This window comes from Lepidochelys kempii, chromosome 11, assembly GCF_965140265.1.
Source record: "Lepidochelys kempii isolate rLepKem1 chromosome 11, rLepKem1.hap2, whole genome shotgun sequence".
Classification (NCBI taxonomy): domain Eukaryota; kingdom Metazoa; phylum Chordata; order Testudines; family Cheloniidae; genus Lepidochelys; species Lepidochelys kempii.
Genome location: NC_133266.1, coordinates 76,588,385 through 76,615,567, shown reverse-complemented (window position 1 = coordinate 76,615,567; position 27,183 = coordinate 76,588,385). Strand labels below are relative to the sequence as shown.

The window sequence follows — 27,183 nt, the reverse complement described above, 5'->3', positions numbered from 1 at the left end:
TTCACTCCTCTGATGGTTAGAAACCTTCGTCTAATTTCTAATCTAAATTTCCTAGTGGCCAGTTTATATCCATTTGTTCTTGTGTCCACATTGGTACTGAGTTTAAATAATTCCTCTCCCTCTCTGGTATTTATCCCTCTGATATATTTATAGAGAGCAATCATATCTCCCCTCAACCTTCTTTTAGTTAGGCTCAACAAGCCAAGCTCCCTGAGTCTCCTTTCATAAGACAAGTTTTCCATTCCTCGGATCATCCTAGTAGCCCTTCTCTGTACCTGTTCCAGTTTGAATTCATCCTTCTTAAACATGGGAGACCAGAACTGCACACAGTATTCCAGGTGAGGTCTCACCAGTGCCTTATATAACGGTACTAAAACCTCCTTATCCCTACTGGAAATACCTCTCCTGATGCATCCCAAGACGACATTAGCTTTTTTCACAGCCATATCACATTGGCAGCTCATAGTCATCCTATGATCAACCAATACTCCAAGGTCCTTTTCCTCCTCCGTTACTTCTAGTTGATGCGTCCCTAGCTTATAACTAAAATTCTTGTTATTAATCCCTAAATGCATGACCTTACACTTCTCACTATTAAATTTCATCCTATTCCTATTACTCCAGTTTACAAGGTCATCCAGATCCTCCTGTAGGGTATCCCTGTCCTTCTCTAAATTAGCAATACCTCCCAGCTTTGTATCATCTGCAAACTTTATTAGCACACTCCCACTTTTTGTGCCCAGGTCAGTAATAAAAAGATTAAATAAGATTGGTCCCAAAACTGATCCTTGAGGAACTCCACTGGTAATCTCCCTCCAACTTGACAGTTCACCTTTCAGTACGACCCGTTGTAGTCTCCCCTTTAACCAATTCCCTATCTAGGATTCTAGGCTCTCCAGACAGAAACTGCCTCTGGGACACCCTGGGGCTGCGCTGTCCTGCCCAGGGTCTCAGGCCCTGCACAAGATGTCTATGGCGCTGGCCTGGTGTCCGCCCTGCTCCCCCCACCCAAGTCAGTTCACACGGGGGAACCGGAGCAGCGGGCGGATTATGACTCTGTCGCGTTCTGCTCTGATACTGCCTGGCTTTAACCGGGCGTCCCCACCCCCTGTGTGTCATTGCCAGGAGAGGGGCAGTGTGCGCTCAGCTGCCATTTCACTGCTTGGCAACGTGGTGAGCAGGGTGCAGGACCCGGACAAAGCCCTCGTGCAGCAGGAAATCATCCACTGCTTGCTCCCGCTGCTGCTGCATCTTGCAGACCAGGAGGAGAGTGTGACACTGGTAAGTGCCACGGACATTATTTCCTTCAGAGCAAAGAGCCAGAATCCCCTGGGGCCCCCACTCCAGTCATCACCAGAGCCCCTTGCCCAAGCAGAGTCTTCTCCCGGCTTCACTCCCTGCTGGAGCCTCGTGCCTCATCCATCCTCACAGCACACAGCACAAGGGGTGGAGAAGGTCCAGTGTCCCCCACACTATCCCTCTCTCAGTGAGAACCCTCTTGGTCTCCCCTTCTCTTGCAGCGATGTAAACTGACGCTCTTCCGCTGCGCAGTGTTTCTCGGCTGGGCTCATTTGAAGAGGCTGTTCCGCAGCATGGCCTGGGATGGCTCCTCACAGCTCTTGAAGAGTGTCGGGAAGTGCCTGGTAGGTGAATTCCTTGTGCCTTGAGAGGGGTGAATGGGGACTTGAGAGAGACCTTTCTAACCCCACAGCCTGAGGACCCATCAGCTTCGGTCGGGTTGCAAGACTCTGTTCCAGGCTCTCTGCTGGTTCATTTCTGCAGGAGTTACAATCCGTTCACATTGTTGACAGTTTCCTCCACAACTGTCAGACCTCCAAACTTTTGTCTTTTCAAATGAAAGCGGAGGTTCTGGAGAACACAACAGTGACTTCAGAGAGGTGCTGCTCTGGTGTATGGGTTCGTATTGGCGGTTGCCATGGCCTGGCTATATGCTTTGGCTTTCCTGGACTATTCGCTGTGGGGAGAATATGCCATTTGTATATTGTGCATTTCTTCCTTCTTTCTTTCCAGATGCAGAACAACGAGAGCCACATCCCCAAATTCCTGTTCCAGGCCCTAGACTACCTGGAAAGCTCACAGACAACAATACGACACTCTGCAGCCTTGTTCATTGGTAAGCAGAGCAAATTCACTTGAGCTTTCTTAAATGTTTCCTTCAAAGCCCTTTTCTAGACAGCTGCTCTGTTCCCTCCAACAGCACCAGAATCCTAAAACGGGGGGTGTGTGGGTGTGAGAGAGAGAGAATTAACATGTATTCCAAGATGAAGGGAGCAACTTAGCTGTATCGACTGCACCAACTTCCCCTGCCCACAGCAGCTCTTTGGCTGCACCTAGGGGAGATTGAATTCACATCATGCTGGTTTGATGTGAATTCAGTCTCCTTTAGAAATCAGCTTCTCAGTAACTGTGGGGCATCTGATGCTTTATCTAATGTGCTTTGTGAAGAGATGTAAGGAATGTATTTAATTTTCCGAAGGGCTGTCTTGGGGAAATGGCTGCATCTTCAGCAGTTTTCAGCGAAGGATTTGAAAAGTAATGAGATCCATTGTATTCATTGTATGTCTAGGAAATACTATCCACCATTACTGTGATTTGTTGTCTGAAACAGTGAATGAAGATGGCATCTTCCGCCTGTATGAAGGTAAGGAAATATCTCTGTGTGTTTGTGCCTCTGTGGGAAGTACAGGGGTGCAGCACAGGGCCCGAACACAGGTTTGAATGTGGACACAGGTCCCTCTCTGTCTAAGGACAGCGTTTAAGGAAGAAGGATGGTCATGCGAGCGTCATCGAGCTACCACAATATGTGTATGGGAGCTGGGGAATTGCATCTCTAGCTCCTAGTATAGACGTTGCCTTAAAGCTGTGTGGGGAAAGTGTCTTCATAAAGGTCTGAAAGTCTGTAATGGAAGGCCTGACAGTATTGAAAAGAGCCGTAGTTATTAAGGATGATGATGATGATGATGACAATTACCCTTATCACCTGCCCTCCCTGTAATGGAGTGATTGCAGGCCAGGGAGATTCCCTCCGAGATTGGTCATCAGCTCACAGGAAATCCCATGAGGGCACATGGGAAACACTTCTCCCTGTGACCTCTTGAGGAATGAAGGCACAGGGCCACAAAAGATTTCAGTAGACATTAGGAGCCTAAATCCCTTTGTGGATCTCGGTCTAAATGTTGGATGGTTTAATGTCGCTGCGGCTGTCACTTTCCTGTTCCATCGAAAGAACAAGTGCCCCCAACCATCTGTGTGTAGGGGTGTGTGTACGGGTGTAGGCCAGCGGAGGGGGAAGTGACAAGAATGGGGTCTCCTCTCTGTGCAGGGCTATTTTGGGAGGAGCGGAGTTGTTGTTCTTGTGCCCTTAGACTCTTGGGGAGCTAATAGCAGGGGGCGATGGCCATCGGGAGTGGAGATTTCCTAGGCACCAGGCACATCAGCACCAGAGGCTTTTCAACCCGTTTCCTCTTGGTTTCAGCTTTTCAGGAAGTGCCTTTGAAATCTGACAGGACCACGTGGTACATCCTCAACAGACATTATAAATGGTTGCAGAAGCTTGTAAATCTCGTGTCGGGTTCTGCATTTGACTAGGGAACCGGGACCGACACAGAAGAGCTCTTTGTCCTGCTATGGTACGTACACCAGGCGCTTATCAACATTTTGGTGTCCCTCGCCTCTGTTTGCCAGCAGCTAGGAATGGGTGACAGGGCATAGAGCACTGGATGATTCCTGTCTGTTCACTCCCTCTGGGGCACCTGGCAGTGGCCACTGTCAGAAGACAGGATACTGGGCTAGATGGACCTTTGCTCTGACCCAGTCTGGCCTTTCTCATGTTCTTATGTTTGGAACTGGGGCTGAACAACGAGGTGGATATTGGCAGATGACAAGATTATGCAGATTAATCAACCTAGAGGAGACTTTGAAGAAGTTCAAAGGGATCTAATCAAGCCATGTGACTGGGCAGCACAATGGCAGATGAAAACCAGCGCTGACCAGGGCAGGGCCATGCACATGGAAAGCAGTGCGGTGAACGACTCCTCCATGTCGCTGGGTTCAGAAGCCAAAGCACGGCTGGCTGGGCCCAGTGGTTGGAGCAAGGGCGCTGGGGCCGCGTGCTCAGAGTGGTGGAGGTCGAGCCGAGGGGAGCCAAGGGTTGGAGCCGGAGTCAGGAGTCAAGAGCAGGATTGGAACAGGCTGGGGAATAGGGCCAGGGCCGGATTAACAATTCCCGGCCCATGGGAGCTGCGGGGGAACGCGCGGAGGGAGGGCAGAGCCGACAGGCAAGAGCAGCCCCCGGGTCAGAGGTTCCCGGTGCAGTGCTCATCGCGGCGACGTGGCTGCGGGGGGACAGGAAGAGCAGCGCGCGGAGCCGCCTCGCCCCCACCCCAGCCAGGCAGAGCCGGCCTGGCTGGAACGCAGCACACAGGGGCTTTAGGGGCTGCAGCTCGGGCCCCCCTTAGCCCTGCTCCTTTCCTGAGTGCACCATTGCCCCACTTCTGCCCCATTGCCACCCTCTGTTACAGGGCAGCACCCTGGAGCTGATCTCTGACATCTCTCTCCCTGGAATGAAGTCACTGCAGAGTCAGGACAACCCCACCTTTGGGCACCATGTAGGACATCTCACCCCACCGCACAGAGCCCGACATTCATACAGCTTCTCGCATGTGGTTCCCTCACTCATCAGTGCCAGGCGGAGAGAGGAGAAATTCTCCCAGACTCCCTTTCACCATTGCCAGCCCCCAGGGTAGCAGAGGTTGCCAGGGGTTGGGTGCTCTCTTTAAGAAATGCCAGCTCTCCGGGAAGCTGCAAATGAACATTAGCAAAGTGGGGTGGTTTTGTGCAGTGGAAAACCACCCTGCTTGAAGGTTTTGTTTTTCTAATTTGTGCTCCTGCCCTTTCTCCCTCTTCCAGACATCTAGAGGCCAACAGGAGCCAACTGAGCCCACCACTGATCCCATCTCTTGTGAGATGGCAAAGCAGCTGTTGCACGGGAAGGAGGAGACAGAAAAGGCCGAGCAGCGTGTGCCGGGATGTACCAGCGCCACATAACCCCACAGTCTAGGCGGAGGAAGCCAAGCCCCTCCCCAGCCCTGCCGGACACGCTACAACTGGAGCACCAGTGTGAAAGGGAGCAGCTCAGCTCACGCTAGGCAGAGCGCCGAAAATGGAGGATGCACCTTGGAGGCTCCAGTCCAGAAGCAGCTGAAGCCCCGAGGCGCCGAGACCCAGCCGCACCCCCGGGTGCCTGCAGACGTGCAAGGGAGATCGGAGTGTCTGGGAGTTTCCCACGCCGGGAGCCCAGAGACCCCCAGCCCGTGGCCGAGAGACTTCTCCTCTGAAGTAACCTGGGTGAACGAGCCATTGTCATGCTGAGTGACGTCAGCATGTTCTGGTTGGATCCCCACTGACTCAACGGCAAACACATTGGCCACGGACAAGGCCCTGGGCTAGGGCAAGGGGGAGTAAGGAGAGTCTGGGTCCCCCTGCCCTGGCTGCCATTCATCCTCGGGTGGCTGCCCACGTCCCCATTGCGCCACTAGACTGCACAGCCGTTGACTCTGGTCGTTGGGCCACACAGCCCCGACGGAGAGGGCAGCCGCACGGACTCTGGTCGTTGGGCCACACAGCCCCGACGGAGAGTATGGCCGCACGGACTCTGGTTGTTGGGCCACACAGCCCCGACAGAGAGTATGGCCGCACGGACTCTGGCCGTTGGGCCACACAGCCCCGGTCGGAGAGGGCGACCGCACGGACTCTGGCCGTTGGGCCACACAGCCCTGGATGGAGAGGACAGCCGCACGGACTCTGGCCATTGGACCACACAGCCCCAGATGAGAGGGCGGCCGCACGGACTCTGGTCGTTGGGCCACACAGCCCAGACGGAGAGGGCGGCCGCACGGACTCTGGCCGTTGGGCCACACAGCCCTGGATGGAAAGGACAGCCGCACGGACTCTGGTCGTTGGGCCACACAGCCCCGACGGAGAGGGCGGCCGCACGGACTCTGGTCGTTGGGCCACACAGCCCCGACGGAGCAGGCGGCCGCACGGACTCTGGTCGTTGGGCCACACAGCCCCGACGGAGCGGGCGGCCTCACGGACTCTGGGCATTGGGCCACACAGCCCTGAGTGGGAGGGCTGCCATTTTGGCTCTGGCCATAAGGCCAAACCACCCTGAGGCTAAGGACAGTTATTTAGTTTCACCCATGGGACCTCGCCCCTTCACCCCTAAGGCATCGCCCATCTGTCACCATAAGACCCACACCATGATATAAGACTTTCGGGATCAGGATGCAAATATGAGTAGAAGCAAGGAGTAGCATGTGACCTCTCTAAGAGCTCCTGCCACTCCTCTACCAATATAGGGGTGTTTTATCTCCATCCATCTGCCTCAGGAATGGATTTGACCAATGGGGGAAAGTTCTGGGGCAGAGTGACCCATCCAGAAGTGGGTCACGTGACCCCTCCGAGAACTCCTCCCAGTTGGGGTGAGCCTCAGCCCCTTAGGACCAGCCAGAGAGGGGATTTCACCAAATCAGGTAAGTGCTGTGGTGGGGTGACCTGCCCGCAAGAGGGGCCCATCACCGCTCCATGAAATCCCCCCACTGTCCTCTACTAATCGGTCAGGGTTTCACACACCCCATAGGCCATCCCAGAAGGGTAACGTACCGATCAGAATAGGCAGTGCCCGAAGGTCTAGGCCAGAAGCCGCCGATCTCTGGAGCTCCATGTTTGCGTGGCTGGCAGCATCCTCCTGGAAGTCGCAACACAACACTGCGTGGAAGAGCCCGTCTCGTTCCAAGGATGTCTTTTGCAGAAATCGTGGCCTAGGCCTTCGGGCTAAACCTGTTCTGGATTGGTACACGTTTACCTTCTGAGATGGCCTAAGGTGGGAGAGAAACCCTCGCCAATTGGTAAAGGGCGGTGTGAGGACTTTTTAGGGACCACAGGATCCTGTTGCGGGCAGCTCACTCCACTATGGCACTTCCCCTATTTGGTCAAATCCCCTCTCGGGGTGGTCCTACAGAGCTGACGTCCACTTCAGTTGTAGAGGACAGAGGGAGGAGTTCTCAGAGGGGAGACACAACCCCCTTCTGGATGGGTCACCCTGCCCCGCAACGTCCCCTGATTGGTCAAATGCATTCTCTGGGTGTGTAAAATGGTGTTTGCCCCTGCCAAATTTTCGTAAAAGAAGGGAAGAAAGGCATGTACGTTTTGTGTTATCTATTAGGTGGCCATCTTGGACTTGGCAAAAGAATCTGGTGACCTTTTGCCATTGGCTATATTCATTTGGGTTGGGAAGCACACTCCCACGCACGGATTGAATCCGCGTAGATAGGGTCTAACATCCAGGCAGAGACGACGCAAAGAGGGATAGGGAGGGTTTTTAGTTAGGTCTACTCACCCAGTCCTGTGTCCATCATCGAAGTCTGTCCCTGACGTCCAATGTCAAGAGAGCAGAAGCTGTCCATCGCTCTCCCTGCAAGAGAAGGTAGAAAGCACATCAACATTTCCTCCTGGGTGTAATTGTTTGTGAGAGTGGAGCATTTCCAGAGTTAAAGTTTTGTTACTCCACCCCTTCTCTAGCCTGTCCTAGTCCTTTCCCCCATCGTAAATAAAGTCTTGTTTGTGTGGTTACCACTCTGTGGCCTTATTTTCGTGTGCTAAGGCAAGCTATGACAGATGGGATTACAGAGGGGACTATGTGGGAAGACTTTACTGTAAGATTTCCCGCATCTTCTGAATGGGGTTTGGGTTCTGCCCTCTTTAAAGGAAGGAAAAATCCTGACAGGTGATCCTAGGGGGCTGAAACCCACCGTGATGAGTTAGTAATCTGTCCTATTCACCACTCTAGGATGGAGTCTGGGATGCAGGCTCTGGGATGGAGTTTGGGTGCTGGGTGCAGGCTGCGGGCTGGGGCACAGGGTGGGGGTGCAGGATGGGTGGAGGGGTGCAGGCTCTGGAAGGGAGTTTGGGGATGGGAGGGGCTGCGGAGGGAGGGGCTGCAGGCTGTGGAAGGGAGTTTGGTTGTAGGCTCTGGGCTGGGGGAAGGGGTGGGGGTGTAGGAGGGAGTTTGGGTGCAGGAGAGGGGGTGTGGGAAGAGGGTGGGGGTGCAGGCTCTGGGCTGGGGCAGGGAGAACCGCAATTAACTCATGCAATTAACTGAAAAAAATTAATCGCAATTAAAAAAATTAAAACTGCAATTAATCATGATTAATTTTTTAATTGTGATTTTTTTAGGTATGATTGATCACCCTGTTAAACATTGAATACCAACTGAAATGTATTCAAGATTTTGGGGTGTTTTTCTCCTTTTTTCAAATATACTGATGTCCATGACAACACAGAATACAGGGCTCACGTTCTAGGATGATGCTTTACAAATATTTACACTGTCAAAGTAAGAAAAGAAAGAGCATTTTTCAGTTCCCCTCATAAAAGTGCAGCAGTGCAAGCTCTTGGTCGTGAAAGTGCAACTTACAAATGTAGATGTTTTGTTTTGTTCAGAACTGCACCCAAAAGGAAAACAGTGTCAACGTTTCGCGCCTACAAGGCCACCGGACGTTGAGAAGAGGCGTTCGCATGGCACTTTTGTAGCCAGCATTGCATGGTAGTTATGTGCCAGGCATGCTAAACATTCGTATGCCCCTGCATGCTTTTGCCACCAGTCCAGAGGACATGCTTCCATGCTGACGATACTCGTTAAAAAAAAGTAATGTGTGAATTAAATCGGTGACTCAGCTCCTTGGGGGAGAATTGTCTTCTCCTGCTCTCTTTTACCTGCACTCTGCCACAGATTTCATCTCCTAGCCATCTCGGATGATGACCCAACACGTGGTGTTCGTTTTAAGAACACTTTCACTGCAGATCTGACAAAAGGCGAAGAAGGACCAATGTGAGATTTCTAAAGACAGCCACAGGACTTGACCCAAGAGTTAAGAGTCTGAAATTGGACTCCAAAATTTGAGCGGGATGAGGCGTGGCGCATACTTTCTGAAGTCTGAAAAGAGCAACACGCCAATGTGGAAACGACAAGATCCCAACCACCGAACAAGGAAATGAACCTTCCGCTGGTGACATCTCAATCTGTCCTCAACATGGACGCATGAGCTCTGGAACGGTGCCTGAAACGCGAAGGGACGTATGATTCTTCAGCACATCTGGCCTGTCAATATCCTGCGATGCCAGCTACAACAGTGCCCTGTCAATGCCTGGTCTCCCTTTTAGGTGACACGTCAACGAGAAGTGGGCAACATTAGCTCCTGCAAATGTCAACAAACCCCTGTTTGTCTGAGCGATTGGCTGAACAAGCAGTAGGACTGAGAGGGCTTGTGGCCTTTCAAGTTTTCCATCGTTTTATTTTTGAATGCAGTTATTCCATTCTGTTACGTGTGAAAAATGCAGATTTTTCTTCCCCATAATTACAGCACTTACTCCTAGACGACATTTGCTGACTGGCTTTAGCAAGAATCATGAAAAATGGGTCTTCACACATTTAGCACTGACTGTCAGCCCCTGCCATGTCGTGATGCCGTTTAAAGCACAAGACACTGTTTTGATGAAAGTATTTTAGCGCTTGTAGGCCCGGAATGTATTCAGCTGATTTTTAGAGCCCGTTAGACTTTTGGTACGTTTTTCAAAAGCATCTGTTTAAAATAATGTAGGTCTGGGATCGGGCACCTGACCACACAGATGGGGGCCTAGGGGGCTGTTCCAAACAGGTTAGGCACCAGGGGCTAGCTCCACAAAAATACTGAGCTGGGCTTGCCTGCTACTTTCACTTTAGCTCCCTAAATCTGACACTGAGATGCCGCCAATCCTCAACCCCCCCCAGCTACAGCCTAAATGTAAGGGGACTGTTGCCCCCTTACTAATAGTCAGTGGGGGTGTTTTGGTTGGCTCGCTCCCAGTACTAAAAGGGGAAGGGTGGATGGGAAACCAGGACCCTGAGACTGATAGTCCCCAGGAACAATGGGGAGAGGCCAACGCTCCAGGTCAGCCTGAATGACCGGGCGAGAAGGCTAATGAGGGAGTCAGGAGGCCAGGGGGGTCCCGTCCTCTGTGAGAGCTGGATTTGCCTGGGTCAGACGGACAGAGTGGGGCCGAGCTAAGGAGAAAGCAGGGGCCCGAGCTGAGCTGGGGAGCGGAGCTGTGCCGATCCAGAGGGACCAGTAAAGCAGCCCAGAGAGAGCAGACCTGTCGTGGGAGCAACCAGAGCCAGAGGGGCCAGAGAAGCAGCCCAGGGAGCTGGGGGCAGAGCAGCAGCCGTGCAGAGACCGAGTGGTGGGGCTGGGGCTGGAGGAGTCCGGAGCTGGGTGCGGTGAGCAGCTGGGGAGAGCGAGGGGGACCCTGGGCAGCGGGCCCCGCACAGGGAGACGCCTCAGCCAAGGGGCTCTGCAGGCCAGGCTTGGATCGTAACCCCGACAGGGCGGGGGCCACACTGGGAAGAAGGGTCCTGCCACTTCGAGCCTGAGAGCGTGTGGCCACCACCAGAGCGAGTGTCCGACCCGCAGCATCCCCGCAGCACGGCCAGGGCCGGAGAAGGGGCCTGGGACTCACAAGGAGCAGACTGTGAACTGCCCTGACGTTCCAGAGATGCTGTTTGTGACGTTCCCTGCCACAGAGCGGGGTGATGTGTTTCCTTTCACCTTTCCCATTTTCCCTTATTCTTTTTTAAATTAATTGTTGATTAAATAACTTGCATTTGCTTTAAATTGTATGGAATGGTCAGTGGGTCAGAGAAGTGCCCAGCGCAGAGAGTACCCCGGAGTGGGGACACCCGAGCCCCTGTCCTAGCTGACCACCGCAGGGTTGGGGGTCGAGCCCCCCAGGAATCCTGGGCCCAGCCTTGTCGGGGTTATGAGTGTAAGCAGAGACAGGGTGGGCTCCACCCTGACATCTGGTGGTGAGGTGTGGCAAGTTGTGGAAAAGAACTTCAGGGGCTGATCTCATTTGCATAGGCACACCCACCCTGCCTAGAATGAGGCCATAACTGCCCAAATCGTCACTTTGGCTGCTGTGGGATCCCCAGTGTCTCTGTTATTGGGGCGGGAAGAATAAATTGTTAGTACCCTGATTATGGGAACTGTGCTTGGAACTGTACTTGGCCTTTTTGTTATGATGGAGGACTCACCATCAACTGAGTAGCACTCACTAGGCAAGGGACATGGGTTCCAAAACTCTGTGAATTGAGAGAGACTTGAGACAGGTATTAGTGCCTGGTGGTGTAGGCCCCTTTTGTGAGGGCCTGAAGCACCAATTGCACCTCTGTCTCTCTCCACTGTGGAATGTCAGAGCTAATTTTGGGTCTATTAAGAGTTTTGTTACAGGTATTGTGCTGAATTCACTTCAGCCTTATAGTGCACCAGCACTAAGGCTCCCACTACTATGAGCTGAAATCACTGAGAGCTGAAATCACTGAGCACTGTGTCAAGTAGGGGGGAGCCGGAAGTTCTAGTGTGCAGTGGAGCCGGTCGTGAGACAGCAGTGTGTTCGTGAGACGGCGAGCTGAGCGGAGCCGGTCGTGAGACAGCAGTGTGTTTGTGAGACGGCGAGCTGAGCGGAGCCGGTCGTGAGACAGCGAGCTGAGCGGAGCCGGTCGTGAGACAGCGGTGTGTTCGTGAGACGGCGAGCTGTCTGGAGCCGGTCGTGAGACAGCGGTGTGTTCGTGAGACGGCGAGCTGAGCGGAGCCGGTCGTGAGACGGTGAGCTGTGCAGAGCGGAGCCCTGTGGGGCAGTCAGCTTCAGGACACGTAAGGTGCCCCTTACCTCTTTCCCCCACACCCAGGCACATTTTAGCCAGATTGGGGAGTAACACTCTGCAGGTGAACTTTTGAACTCCGGGGCTGGACTTTTTTTGGACTTTGGGCGATTAGTGGATTGCTGGACTCAAGAGACGTTTGGGTTCTGGGACTCAAGAGCCTGAGGGAAAGGATGTGGCCCAAATTTTCTGGGGTGGGTCAGTGTTCATGGTTTGGTTAATGAACACTAGTTGTGGTGTTTCCCCAATTTAATGCTGATGTTGTTTGCCTCATGTTATTAAAGATTCTCTACTACACCAAGACTCTGTGCTTGCGAGAGGGGAAGTATTGCCTCCTTGAGGCGCCCAGGGGGTGTGTAAGATTTTCCCAGGTCACTGGGTGGGGGCTCGAGCCAGTTTTGCATTTGCTTTAATGAGAGGGAACCCCTGTGTATTGAACCCGGCCCTTGCTGCTATCAACTTGGCCTGGCAGAAGGGTTACATGAGGACTCTGCCAGACAGGAGAGTGGAAGGGGAGTCCTCGAGGGCAGGGAGGCCACTGGGTAAAGGGAGTGGGAGCGAGGACTCAGATCCTTTCGCGAGCCCACTTCACCGGGGTCGTGCAGAAGCCAGGACAGTTCCCTACAAGAGCGGGACTATTCCCCCGCTTACAGGAAGAAGGAGGTGCCTGAAAGTAGGACCCACAAAACCCAGCGTGCGAGGCATCTCCACACCGACGCTAACCAATGGGAAAGGCCGATGGGAGGGGTGTGTCCTGAGCCCCCCCTGCCTCTCTGGATCTCAGGTTACGAGGTCTGGCTTGGAGAGAGGTACCTCCCCCGGCTCCCGCCCGCCCAGCTTTCCCCCATCCCCTGCCCTGCCCTGCCCTGCCCCGGCCGTACCTGGTTCCAACCCGGCCCTGCCGCGGGGTGGGACCAATACTGCTGCCAAGGCCGCCCCGAGGGGGGTGCGGGCTCGGGGCAACCCCCGCTCCTCCCCAGACCCCGCCCCGCTCCACCCCTTCCCCCAAGACCCTGCCTCCTTCCGCCCCTGAAGCAGCAAGATTAATCCCATACGTTGCATTGATTGTGACTTATTTGCCTGATTTGAAACGAGACCAAAAGGACCTGAGTCTCCTCGCTGTCGATAGCCCCCGCTCGGCCAACCAGCCCTGAGACTCTGAGGGGCAGGCGGCTGAGAGGTCTCACCAGAGGTCCCACAGGACGGCCAGGTCACCATCAGAGCGGATCGCTCTCAGATCCAGACCCACCTCTTTGTGAGGACCTCCCGCGATGAGAGCAACCCCCCCTTGCCCACCCTCCTCCTTGGGAGAGAGAGGGAAACAGGGAAAAAAGAAGCAAGAGAAGAGGAGAAAGGAGGGAGGAAAGAGGAAAAGGGAAACCCAAAAGGATAAACCCCAAGGTCCCCAGTGATTCCAAGCGTCAAAGCGCTCGGTAGGAAATCACATTCTGCCCCCTTAAGCCAGTGTTTTCTGTGCCGAGAATCCTGCCTGCAGCAGGTGCATCAGACCCAACAGGTTCCAAACCTCTCGCAGCCTCCGACCTTGTCCAAGGGACGTTCGTTTTCTGGCACAACCAGGGGTAGGAAAGGAGAAAACTCCACAGAGGCTCCTCCTCATGCTACGACGTGAATCCTAATTCTCTCCCCGTCCTCGAGGGGAGACCGGGAGAAGGAGACGTGCGGCAGCAAAGCCGGGGGGGTCTCAGCGACTGCCCTGGCCCTGCACCTCGGCCCTGCCCCGCTGATGTCGGGGTCTCTCTGTGAGGTCACCCCCTCCCCACCACCTTTGCCCAATGGGCGGAGGTCCTGCAAAAGGCCTTTGTGATGTCACTGCCCCCCCCACCCCTCCCCTCCCAGCTGATGTCCTGCCCCTGCCCAGCCTCTTGGAGCTTGGAGTTGTTGCCCCCGGATCTCCGCACTCAATGAGTGGTGAGTCGGGGGATGGAGCCGGCTATACAATAAACCACCAGTTTTTCATAAATTAGTCGACTTAAGGCCAGAAGGGACCATTGGAGCATCTAATATGACGCCCTGCATCTCCCAGCCCTCCCGTGTGTCACAAGAGCTGCTTTTGCACTAAAGCACCTTCCCGAAGGGCATCTAGTCTTCACTGGAAGACATCAAGAGATGGAGAATCCATCACTTCTCTTGCCACTTTGTTCCAGTGATGAGTCGCCCTCCCTCTTACAAATCTCTGCCTTGTTCTCAGGAGAATTTTTCTGATTTCTGCTTCCAGCCATTGGTTCTTGTTCTGCCTTTCTTTGCAAGACTAAAGAGCCCTTTAAATACTTGGTGTTTTCTCTCAGCGAAGGCACTTGCAGGCTGCCATCAGCTCACCTCTCCATCTTTTTAAAAACTAAACAGACTGAGTTTTTCAATCCCTCCTTATAAGTCTTCTCCATCCCTCAAATATGGCTCTTTTCTGCACCCTCTCCAGTTTTTTTAATGTTATTTTTGAAATGTGGACACCAGAACGGGATGCAGTATTCCAGTGTCAGTCTCCCCGCTGCTGAATCACCTCCCTTTCCATCCTCTCTTTATCTATCCATGGATGGCGTCATGGACTCACAGGACTTGTGCTCTCTCTCAGCCTCGTACAGTCCTTGGAAGGAACCCCCTTCAGTGTGACAGCCCTTCTTGGAGATCCACTCTCTCAAGGGTTAAGCCGTAGGCCCTTCCGCCTCCTGGAACCCCTCTTCTCTCAGCCTTGAGCATGGCTGTCTGCCGTGGGCCCCCTCAGGGAGTCCCCTCACTCTGGACCCCTGGGGCCTCTACTCCCAGAGGGAAGAACGCAACCCCGATCTCGAGACTGCCGTGACTCTCAGACAGCGTAAAAGAGAGGGGTTTACTGAGCATCTGAACACAGCACAGGAAACTCTCAGGGCCTCAGGCCTAACCTCCCTCTGCACAGTCCATCTAGGTCTCTCCTGCACCCGTGTGGGCTCTGGCTGTTTTCTCTCCCCAGTCCAGAAGCCCCCTCCTTCCAGCTAAGCGTCCGATATCACCTTCCCACAAGCCTGTGTCCTTTGTCTTCTGTCCCAGGTGAACAGGCTGCCTGGGTCTCCTCTATCTCAGCCTCTCCTCTCCTCCCTCTTTTCTTTCCCCCTGGCTGGAAGCAGTCACCGGGTCTTCTCTCCTCAGCCCATTGTCCTACTACTGGCCCGACCTGGCTGTGACTTCCAAGCTGGGCCTCCCGCTCACCAGTCGCTGGGGTATCCGTTCTCCAGGCCTTTGCCTGAGGGCCCAACTGACAGGAGAGATCACCGCTGGTCCTCTGTAACAACAAACGACCTCTCCCACCTCGTTAAACAAACAGCACCCAGGGAAACTGAGGCATGCAAACCATTGAAAAACCAAGAAAATCCCCCCGTCATCACCGATGGCTTTGGCCCTGTTCCCCACAGCATCGCACCGGGAGCGGATGTTGAGCGGCTTGCCCGGTATGACACCTAAATCCTTGACAGAGTCACGGCTTCCCGGAGTACAGTTCCCCCTCGGAGGCCTGCCTGCTCTGTCCTGCTGCCCCCTCCCACTGCGCCAAGAGGGGACCTGGTGACTGGAGCTGCTGTGGTTGTGTGAGAGCGCCGGGCTGAGAGACCAAAGGGCACCTCTGTTCTGGAACAGAGGGGTCTGGCCGGTAGGCGCAGTCGCCCCCGGTTTGGGGCACAGAAGGGGCTGTGGCTGGCAGCAGCTTGAAGCCCGTCCCCCAGCTGCGCTTGGCACTGTTTGAATGAGTGCAATGTCCGTGTTACATACGGGCTCCTGGGGCTCGGTTGGAAGCACTGAACTGCCTCAGAGTTCTCTGTTTGCAAGGTCGGTCCCAGGAGATTAGAGAGACAAGGCAGGGAGGGGATCTCTTTCATTCTCCAACTTCTGCTGGGGAGAGACAAGCCTTCGAGCTCCGCAGATCTCGTCCTCAGGCCCTGGTCTCTCTCTGTTAGCCGACGGCCAAGGATGTTTGGTGAGGTGCCAGCTATGCCCGTTTATACCATCCGTGACTTTAACCGCTAGGACGCACTGTCCCTTCGCGGCGGGCAGCCCGGGCTAGGCTGACGGATGCCCCAAGGTCCTAACCACCCGTGACTTTAACTGCTAGAGCTCAGAGCTCCTTCGCAGCGAGCAGTCAATACTGACTGACAGGTGCCCCAATGGCAGCACTAAGAGCCTCTCCACACCCGTGACTTTAACTGCTAGAGCTCAGAGCTCCTTCGCAGCGGGCAGCCAGGATTGACTGACAGGTGCCCCAAGAGTTTGCCCCGTGGAGGCGGCACAACTCAACGCTAGGCTCTTAGTACTCTCACCTAATGGCCAGGCTTTAGAGCCAAAACGGCTGAGGTTCTTTAATTGTGTTGGCTGCTTTACAGTAAACCAGAGAAAACAAGTCAGGCTTATGCATAAATGGTTACCAAAATTTATTAAGCTACATTCTAATCATGTGGTTACAAAATTGCTAGTGCCTACTTATTTAAATGTAGAGATGTTACACACACAAACAAGTTACAAAACTGAAGCCACAATCCCAAAGAAAGAAAACAAAGTATAGAGCTCTATTTCAAAATATGTGTACACTAAAGATAGGAGATCAGGTGTGGGTGCTTCTTACCCTCCTTGCATCTCTCGATTCCAGCGGTGCCAAGCCAGGATCGGTCACTCAATTCCGCGGAAAGACGAATAAGGGACAAGGCGTAGGGACCCTCTCAGCTGCAGAAGCCTTGGGAGGCTGTCACTTATCTGACCAGCAGATAGATAGTGAAAAGCACTCAAAAATCATGGTGCTGTAGGTCCCCTACTTATACCTCTGTACTCCTTTATTCTCTTTCTCCTTTCTTATGCCAAATTGAGGCTGGTCTGTCGGGGTGACGCCAGCTTTCGCAAGAGTAGTTTACACTTGCAAGGGAGAGAAACAATAAGTGTCGACTACTGGACATTTCTTTTATCAGGGTAAATATTTTCCCACCTAGGATGTTGGTGTGAGTGCATCACTCTATTTAGTAGGGGCGAAGAGCCGTGTCTGTCACAGGGCCTCTGCCTGCTGTGAGCTTAATCCTTGTATCTGTTCCCAGAGGCACATTGTAGCAGCACACCTGTGCTTTCACAGCTTCAAAGGCTGTGCTGGAATATATGTTAAGTGCCCTGTTCCGGCTTCCTCCTGTGTTTCCAGCAATGCTGGTCTGAGCAGGGGGGGGCTGACTGTCTGGCTACACTCTCCCCAACAGAACCGGGTCCAATAAACCATATGACCTCCCCGGCCTGGTCTCTCGGTGTTTTCTGCTCCCACGGGCGTGGCTGGGAAGGGCCACAGGGCTCAGCAGGCTCAGGGAGAAACCTCAGCCCCACTGGAGACAGGAGGGGAGCAAACCTCACAATCCGTGTGGTCACTGCAGGTCTGTGCAACTGCCCCCCACTCACTCAGTGGCAGTCTGTGGGGGAGGTCTAGGGTGGCCAGGTGTCCCGATTTTAGAGGGACAGTCCCGATTTTTGGGTCTTTTTCTTATATAGGCTCCGATTACCTCCCACCCCCGTCCCGATTTTTCACACTTGCTGTCTGGTCACCTGAGGGAGGTCTGGCAGCCCCCTCCCCAGCCACAGTCCATGCGTGCCCAGCAGTCCCTGTGAAAGCTCACCTTTTCCGGGTGTCTGTTTCACACCCTCTGCCAGAGACGTTCCCCATTCTTTCTCCAGTTCAGCTGGCAGCAGGTCTCGTGCGTGGGGCGGGGGAGAGCTGAGATTTCAGGCTGCTCTCTTATGGCGGGATTGCTGCGATTAACTGGCTGAACGTGCTAATTCTGAGGACGAAACGGGGAAAGGGGCAGAGATCGAGAGTCAGGGAGTGAAATGGAGAAAATACAGGAAGCATTTCGAGCAAGGGTGAAGTGCAATGACCAGAATCCAGAATATTCTCTGCACCCCTTGTCTAACTCTGGGCCTGATTCTCTTCCGCATTGACGGCCTGTCAAGGTTCCTCCCCCACTCTGAACTCTAGGGTACAGATGTGGGGACCTGCATGAAAAACCTCCTAAGCTTATCTTTACCAGCTTAGGTCAAAACTTCCCCAAGGTACAAAATATTACCCCCGTTATCCTTGGAATGGCCGCTACCACCACCAAACTAATACTGGTTACTGGGGAAGAGCTGTTTGGACGCGTCCTTCCCCCCAAAATACTTCCCAAAACCTTGCACCCCACTTCCTGGACAAGGTTTGGTAAAAAGCCTCACCAATTTGCCTAGGTGACTACAGACCCAGACCCTTGGATCTTAAGAACAATGAACAATCCTCCCAACACTTGCACCCCCCCTTTCCTGGGAAAAGTTGGATAAAAAGCCTCACCAATTTGCATAGGTGACCACAAACCCAAACCCTTGGATCTGAGAACAATGAAAAAGCATTCAGTGTTTTACAAGAAGACTTTTAATAAAAAATAGAAGTAAATAGAAATAAAGAAATTCCCCCTGTAAAATCAGGATGGTATATATCTTACAGGGTAATTAGATTCAAAAACATAGAGAACCCCTCTAGGCAAAACCTTAAGTTACAAAAAAGATACACAGACAGAAATAGTTATTCTATTCAGCACAATTCTTTTCTCAGCCATTTAAAGAAATCATAATCTAACACATACCTAGCTAGATTACTTACTAAAAGTTCTAAGACTCCATTCCTGGTCTGTCCCCGGCCAAGACGACTACAGACAGACACAGACCCTTTGTTTCTCTCCCTCCTCCCAGCTTTTGAAAGTATCTTGTCTCCTCATTGGTCATTTTGGTCAGGTGCCAGCGAGGTTACCTTTAGCTTCTTAACCCTTTACAGGTGAGAGGAGCTTTCCCCTGGCCAGGAGGGATTTCAAAGGGGTTTACCCTTCCCTTTATATTTATGACACGGCCCTTTCCCTGTCTCCGGCCGTGTCTGGAGGGCTTTATGCCCCTGTGCAGCCCCTTCACACTGCCAGGAAGGGAGAGGTGTTATGGAATCTTAGCCCAAAGAGGAACCAGGCCCTGTGTCACCTTCATCCTGGGTTTCAGATGACCCCGAGAAGTTGGGGGGCCACCGGGGCCTAGAGCATGGCCCTGCCACAGCGGCCCCGCCCCCGGTCATCCTCTTCCCCCGAGGCCCCGTCCCCCCACTGTTCACTCCTCTGGCCCCCGAGGTCCCCCTACCTGCCCCTCGCTCCTCTCCGCCTCTTCCCCCAGGACTCCACTCACCCCCTGCTTGCTCCTCTCCGCCCCTTTCCCCGAAGGGGGGCTACCGGGGGCCATGGGGCCAGGCACCCGTCCCTTTTCTCTGTCTTCGGTGAGCGGGGGGCAGTGGGGTCCTTGGGGAAGGAGGTGGAGCAGGACAGGAAGAGGCACGAGAAGACGGGGCCGCGGGGGAAAAGGCCGAGGGGGGGTGGGGTGCAGGTTTTGGGGGAGGAGGCGGAGGGGGGATGGGAAGAGGCAGAGCAAGAGCAGGGCATCGGGCTAAGAGGCAGAGGGGAGCGGGGTGCAGGCGGGGCCCCCACTTCTCTGGAGCTTCGCTTCCAGCGCTCGTAAGTTGACCACGGGCCCACGGGCCTCCGGCGGGGAGACCCCCCCCACATCCCCAGCGTTTCCCCCCCGCATGGACGGCCTTTTGGGGGAGGCTCAGCCTCCCCTGGCCTCTTATACGGGCTGCCCGTGCTCAGCTCCTTCCACTCTCAGGAGAGGAGCAGCACCCAGGGGTGGGGCTGAGCCGGGAGGCGCTGGGTGAGGGGCAGAGGCCTCGGGAGCTGAGACCGCAGGGACACAGCGTGAGGCACCATCCCAGGCATCCCCATGAAAGGAGCAGAACAGGGTTTACCTGGGGTGGGGAGTGTATGGAGAGCGTCCCAGGGTCGGTGGAGATGTATTGCCCTGGTGAGCAAGTGTGGCTAAAACACAGTGAGCAGGATTTGAACCTGCGCAGGGAAACCCGGTCGGATTTTGAGTCCAACGCCTTAACCGCTCGGCCCTCACAGCTGTGAGTGACGTGACCCCCTAAGGCCCAAGAAACTGGTAAATAATCACAGTGCCCAGGCCTGAAGTCTTCAGAAACACAGAATTCAAACAGGAAACCTGGCTCCCAAAGCACAAGGGGATTTGGGGTTCTCATTGCTTAGCCATGTGGTTAAACATCAAACCAACCCCCTCCTGTGGGGCCTGTAATTGTTGCTATCCCCACTGTAAAGGGAGACAGGGAGAGGTTCACTGACCTGGCCAAGGTCACGCAGGGAGTTAGAGCCCAGCTCTGCCCCTCCCTGCTTTATCCTCCCCTGTCCTGACTGTCTTGCTCGATTCCCCTGTTTTTATTGTCTCTTGTCTCTCTTTATAAACAGGACTAAGCCATGACTGGACTGTCAGCAGGGAGAATGGGACACGGCTCCCTTCACCTGGACCCTGGATTTCTCATTCCTTCAGAGAAACTTCTCAGTGGAAAAATGAATCACATTCAAATGACTACAGATTATGAACCGTTTGCTATTTTTGTTGCCTTGGAAAACTGCTCTCCCCCCCACCAGCCCCCCCACCCCTGCCTCTTCCCCTAAGTCAGAAATTATGGTTTATTGGTTCACTCTGATTTGTTTCATTTTTATGTTCGCGTCTCTTGCAACTAATTGGTCAGAACCTGTCACTTTCGAAAGTCCCAGACGCGTGCCTCAGTTTCCCCACCTAGCTCCCTTCTCGGTACCTTTGATTTTCCTCACAGTCTCCTTCAGATCACTGGTTTGTTGGCACCACTAACCAGGTCTGATTTCCAGGTCAGGAGACGTGTCCTCCAGCTGCTGGAACTTTCCTTTTTCACATCAAGAAAGAAACAGGTTTTTTTCCCCAAATAATCATGATTTATTTTATTTTTGTATTTTACTATGAATTTCTTGCCACTGCAAAATGCTGAATTGAGGGGCCTGGAGAATGAATCTCTGTGTAGCCAGCCACAGAATAGCTCCAGCTCCAGCAATGGCTGGGCAAGCTTCCCCGAGGTGTCCCATCAATGTGCTTCAGCCCTGATTGACTGAGACCAGCTCTGGGGACAGGACGGGAGTTCAGTCCCCGTGGGCAATTCACTATTCGGCCTCCATGCTTCAGTGACCAATAGATTCCAATGTTCCTGCTGGTCTTTGTTCTGTGGACATCTGCCCACCTGCAACTGGACTCCCTCAAACCAGCTCATTCCTCACCGGTTTCTCAACGGTCATCACGTCCTACAGACGTTTGCTCACTCCTGCCCTGGGCAGAAGAGAACCCCAGTGCCCTGGAGGTGACAGGCCCGGACTGTGTCCCCGGAGTCCCGGGGCATCGTCCCTGCCCTAAGGCTGTGGCTGCACTGGGGAGTTTACAGTGGCAGTCTCGAGTGGAGCCGCTGGAAGCCGACGGGAGGGAGCTCTCCACCTTCAACGAGCAGCTGTAGCCATGTTGGCAGGAGAAGCTCTCCCAGCACCATAGCACTGTCCACACTGGCGCTTTGGTCCGTGTAACTTGTGTCACTCGGGGGGTGGCTTATTCACACCCCTGAGCCACATACGTTCTACCGACACAAGGGGGAGTATAGACGCAGCCTTAGCAGAGACGCGATTAAGAAAACCGCTTTAGTTTTGTAGGAAATGCAGGAACCCCAGGTTTGTAATAAAACCAAAGGAGATTCCGACCCCACGAGTCACCTTCCCCACTTTGCAGTTGTGCCCTGGGATAGTTGTTTTGTCTCAGCCTGTGGCCAGAATAATGAGGTGTGAAGGGGAAGGAGCCAGGCACCTGTCTATGGTGCTTCTGACATCCTAGAGGGGAGAAAGGAGAAAAGACGCTCAGTCCCCCATGCCACTCACACAGGGGGTGGGAACTTTGGTGGTAATTTAAAGAGAATCAAGGGGCTCAAAGAGAGACAAAGGTGTTAACGTGACCCTATCACTGTCCAACATTAAACAGGTGAAACAAGGCTTGCAGTTTGGTATTTAGAAACTTCAGCCTGCTTAGTCCCAAGGCAAACACCCCTCTAAAATCCTTGTTAGTGTTTTCTTCAAATACAGAGAAAAAAAGAGAAAGAGCTAAAGCAATAGAAATGTAAAATATTCAATAAGAGTTTTCTTTTTACAGCATCCCTTGTGCCCTTTCTCTTTAGCTGGGAGAGTTTTTAGAAAGAAAGTTAGAATCATAGAATATCAGGGTTGGAAGAGACCTCAGGAGGTCATCTCGTCCAACCCCCTGCTCAAAGCAGGACCATTCCCCAATTAAATCATCCCAGCCAGGGCTTTGTCAAGCCTGACCTTAAAAACTTCTAAGGAAGGAGATTCTACCACCTTCCTAGGGAACGCATTCCAGTGTTTCACTACCCTCCTAGTGAAAAAGTTTTTCCTAATATCCAACCTAAACCTCCCCCACTGCAACTTGAGACCACTATTCCTTGTCCTTTCCTCTTCCACCACTGAGAATAGTCTAGAACCATCCTCTCTGGAACCACCTCTCAGGTTGTTAAAAACAGCTATCAAATCCCCCCTCATTCTTCTCTTCTGCAGACTAAACAACCCCAGTTCCCTCAGCCTCTCCTCATAACTCATGTGTTCCAGACCCCTAATCATTTTTGTTGCCCTTCGCTGGACTCTCTCCAATTTATCCACATCCTTCTTGTAGTGTGGGGCCCAAAACTGGACACAGTACTCCAGATGAGGCCTCACCAATGTCGAATAGAGGGGGACGATCACGTCCCTCGATCTGCTCGCTGTGCCCCTACTTATACATCCCAAAATGCCATTGGCCTTCTTGGCAACAAGGGCACACTGCTGACGCATATCCAGCTTCTCGTCCACTGTCACCCCTAGGTCCTTTTCCGCAGAACTGCTGCCTAGCCATTCGGTCCCTAGTCTGTAGCGGTGCATTAGGTTCTTCCATCCTAAGTGCAGGAGCCTTCACTTATCCTTATTGAACCTCATCAGATTTCTTTTGGCCCAATCCTCCAATTTGTCTAGGTCCCTCTGTATCCTATCCCTACCCTCCAGCGTATCTACCACTCCTTCTAGTTTAGTATCATCCGCAAATTTGCTGAGAGTGCAATCCACACCATCCTCCAGATCATTTATGAAGATATTGAACAAAACCAGCCCCAGGACCGACCTCTGGGGCACTCCACTTGACACCGGCTGCCAACTAGACATGGAGCCATTGATCACTACCCGTTGAGCCCGACAATCTAGCCAACTTTCTACCCACCTTATAGTGCATTCATCCAGCCCGTACTTCTTTAACTTGCTGACAAGAATACTGTGGGAGACTGTGTCAAAAGCTTTCCTAAAGTCAAGAAACAATACATCCACTGCTTTCCCTTCATCCACAGAACCATTAATCTCATCATAGAAGGCGATGAGATTAGTCAGGCATGACCTTCCCTTGGTGAATCCATGCTGACTGTTCCTGATCACTTTCCTCTCATGTAAGTGCTTCAGGATTGATTCCTTGAGGACCTGCTCCATGATTTTTCCGGGGACTGAGGTGAGGCTGACTGGCCTATAGTTCCCAGGATCCTCCTTCTTCCCTTTTTTAAAGATTGGCACTACATTAGACTTTTTGCAGTCATCTGGCACTTCCCCCGTTCGCCATGAGTTTTCAAAGATAATGGCCAATGGCTCTGCAATCACAGCCGCCAATTCCTTTAGCACTCTTGGATCCAACACGTCCGGCCCCATGGACTTGTGCACGTCCAGCTTTTCTAAATAGTCCCTAACCACCTCTGTCTCCACAGAGGGCTGGCCATCTACTCCCCATGCTGTGATGCCCAGCGCAGCAGTCTGGGAGCTGACCTTGTTCGTGAAGACAGAGGCAGAAAAAGCATTGAGTACATTAGCTTTTTCCACATCCTCTCTCACTAGGTTGCCTCCCTCATTCAGTAAGGGGCCCACACTTTCCTTGGCTTTCTTCTTGTTGCCAACATACCTGAAGAAACCCTTCTTGTTACTCTTAACATCTCTCGCTAGCTGCAGCTCCAGGTGCGATTTGGCCCTCCTGATTTTATTCCTACATGCCCGAGCAATATTTTCCTTATGTGACAGTCTCTTAGATGGTATTTAAGATGGTAAGAGCTGTCCTTCTGGGGAAATAGAAGAGGTTAGCTGAGATGGGCTGGACCTGTCATTGTTGTGGTCTTTCTTGTAAAAGTCCAATCCCATTTCCTAGGTGGCAAGATAAGGCAAACACACACCCAAATGGGGAAAGAAAGGAACAGCAAAGATAGAAGATGCAGCTTCTGGCTCTGGTGTTGACCTTCTCTTGCAGCTTCAGTGCCAGAGAAACACAAGCCTTGCACAAGGCCTTCCAGCCACTCTGAGACTGAGCAAACTTGTTTCAGCTCAGGCTGCTTGGGGCATGGCATTTAGCTGTCGCTCTGCTCACAGGCTTACGGCAGTGTTGCAAAACATGCAGTCTTGGCCGGCTAAGTCAAATGTTGATTGAACAGAAGCAGAAAGAGAGGGATAGGAGAAAGAAAAAGCGATACGGAAGGGAAAAGAGAGGCTGGGGGTGGAGGTGTCTTACTTAGGCCTAGAAAATGAGGTTGACAGAACGACATCATTCAAGGGTGAAATCCAGACCCCTGCGCAGCCTAGCGGAGCCAACAGACGTCCCTCCTCCCCCCGCGCCCCGACCCGGAGACAGTGCTCGGTCCAGGAGAGAATTCGTCCGTCCCCCAGCTCTCCGCAGCCGGCCATGGCGTTCCGTTGGCACGGGGGTGTCTCCATGGAGGCACACAGCTGTGCTACAGTGGTGTTTGAAGTGGAGACAAGCCCTTAGCCCTGGTCTACACTACGAGCTGAGGTCGAATTTAGCAGCATTAGATCGACTTAACCCTGCACCCGTCCACACAAAGAAGCCATTTTTGTCGACTTAATGGGCTCTGAAAATCGATTTCTGTACTCCTCCCCGACGAGGGGATTAGCGCTGAAATCGACATCGCCGGGTTGAATTTGGGTTAGTGTGGAGGCAATTCGACCGTATTGGCCTCTGGGAGCTATCCCACAGTGCTCCATTGTGACTGCTCTGGACAGCACTCTCAGCTCGGATGCACTGGCCAGGTAGACAGCAAAAGCCCCGCGAACTTTTGAATTTCATTTCCTGTTTGGCCAGCAGGGCAGGCTGATCCGCACAGGTGACCGTGCAGATCCCATCAGCAGAGGTGACCATGGAGTCCCACAATCGCAAAAGAGCTCCAGCATGGCCCGAATGGGAGGCACTGGATCTGATTGCTGTACGGGGAGACGAATCCGTGCTATCAGAACTTCATTCCAAAAGACAGAATGCCAAAATATTTGAAAAAATCTCCAAGGACAGAGGCTCTCACAGGGACCCGCAGCAGTGCCATGTGAAACTTAAGGAGCTCAGGCAAGCCTACCAAAAAACCCAAGAGGCAAACGTCCGCTCGGGGTCAGAGCCCCAGACATGCCGCTTCTATGTTGAGCTGCATGCAGTTCTCGGGGTGCCCCTGCAACTACCCCACCCCTGTACGTGGACTCCTGCAAGGGCATCTCACGACACAGGGATGAGGATTTGGGGGACGAGGAAGATGATGAGGAGGGGGAGGTTGAAGATAGCACACACCAGGCAAGTGGAGAAACCGTTCTCCCTGACAGCCAGGAACTGTTGATCGCCCTGGAGAAATCGGGGAATTTTATTAAGGGGACATTCAGAGGTGGCTGTTCCTGCTGGACTGTTTCCCTGTGGCTGAAAAGAAATCATCCTGCCTGTTAGCCACGCGGTGGTGGGAGGGGAGAAGCGATCATCCCAGAGAATTGGAGGGGGGGGCGTGTGTTGGCGGGGGCGGTTAGTTGGGTTTGTGCTGCGCATTAACCCGAAAACATCAGCCCCTCCTTTGAAATGGCCAGTGTGTCTCTTTCAGTTTTACTCTCCCTTTTTTCCCTCCGGCAGCTGCAAATATTTCAAGGCTGCCACTCGCATCTCCGTCTTAGGGGCTGGCACAGATAAGAAGGGGAAAAAAACACACTTGCGATGAACCGTTCTCTGAGCTTGTGCCGTCCACCCAGCCTGAAAGAGCCCAGCCCAATGCGTGGAGGCAGACAGTGGCAGAGCCCAGAAAGCACAGAATGAACGCGAGGACAAGTGGCGGGCTCAAGAGGAAAGGTGGCAGCAGCATGATGGGAGGAGGCAGGATGCAATGCTGAGGCGACTGGCGATCAAACTGAGATGCTCCGGCGTATGGTTGAGGCGCAGGAAAGACACAGACTGCCACTGCAGCCCCCATGTAACCAACCGCCCTCCCCCCAAGCCCCATAGCCTCCTCACCCAGACGCCCAAGAGCGCGGGGGGCCGGGCTCCGGGCACCCAGCCACTCCCCCCAGAGGTTTGCTCAAGCATCAGATGGCTGGCATTCAAGAAGTTTGAAGTGCAGTGTGGCCTTGTCCTTCCCTCCTCCTGCACCCCACCCGGGCTACCTTGGCAGTTCTCCCTCTATTTCTGTGACGAATTAATAAAGAATGCATGAATTTGAAACAATGACTTTCTTGCCTCTGCAAGCGGTGATCGAAGTGGGGAGGGGAGGGCGGTTGGCTTACAGGGACGTAGAGAGAACCAAGGGGGCAGGTTTTCATCAAGGAGAAACAAACAGAACTGTCACCCCGTAGCCTGGCCAGCCATGAAACTGGGTTTTCAAAGCTTGTCTGATGCGCAGCGCGCCCCGCTGTGCTCTTCGAACCGCCCTGGTGCCTGGCTGCGCGTAACCAGCAGCCAGGCGATTTGCCTCTACTTCCCAGCCCGCCATAAACGTCTCCCCCTTACTCTCACAGAGATCGTGGCGCACACAGCAAGCAGTCAGAGCAATGGGAATATTGGGCCCTGGCAGGGTGGGGGAGGAGTTGGTCAGTGGGAGATACTCTGGGGGAGGGCAGAGCTTAGCTGCCGGTGGCTGCTAAGCACCCACTAATTTTTCCCCATGGGTGCTCCAGCCCCGGGACACCCATGCAGTCAGCGCCGATGATGCCCTCCCCCAAATCAAAAGTCCTCGAGATTTTGGGTGCATCTCTCCATGTTGTAAATGTTACCAGCTCCTGTGTGTGTGTGTCTCTCTGGGTGGGGGGGGTCTGTGTGTGTTGATGCTTAAGTTGATTGTGAGGTCACGGATGCCAACAGCAAAGACTGTTCGGCCTCAGCATTCTTGCCCTGCCTTCAGTCTGCCAACTGCCTTGGTTGACAACGGCTGGTGACCCAAGGAGCTGCTGAGAGACGCGGACTATCCCTCTGTCAACAACTTCTTTCATCAGCTTTTTCCACAGGTTTTCGACAAAAGATGAGTTTTTACAGAAGGTAATTCCCAGATTCTTTTCCTGCTCCTTCGATCGCACATGACAGGTTGGTGCCTCCTTCCCCTCGGGCAGGGGTGGCCGACCTGGGGCTCCGGGGCCGCATGCGGCTCGTCAGAGGTTAAT

The 27,183-nt window shown here is 53.3% G+C and overlaps 1 non-coding gene across 1 annotated transcript; it reads right to left on the bottom strand.

Moving 5' to 3' along the window:
* Window positions 1-19,665: 19,665 nt before the first annotated feature.
* Window positions 19,666-19,747, bottom strand: TRNAL-CAA (transfer RNA leucine (anticodon CAA)). The gene has a single exon. It is a non-coding gene; the product is annotated as a tRNA-Leu (tRNA).
* Between the last annotated feature and the right edge of the window lie 7,436 nt (window positions 19,748-27,183).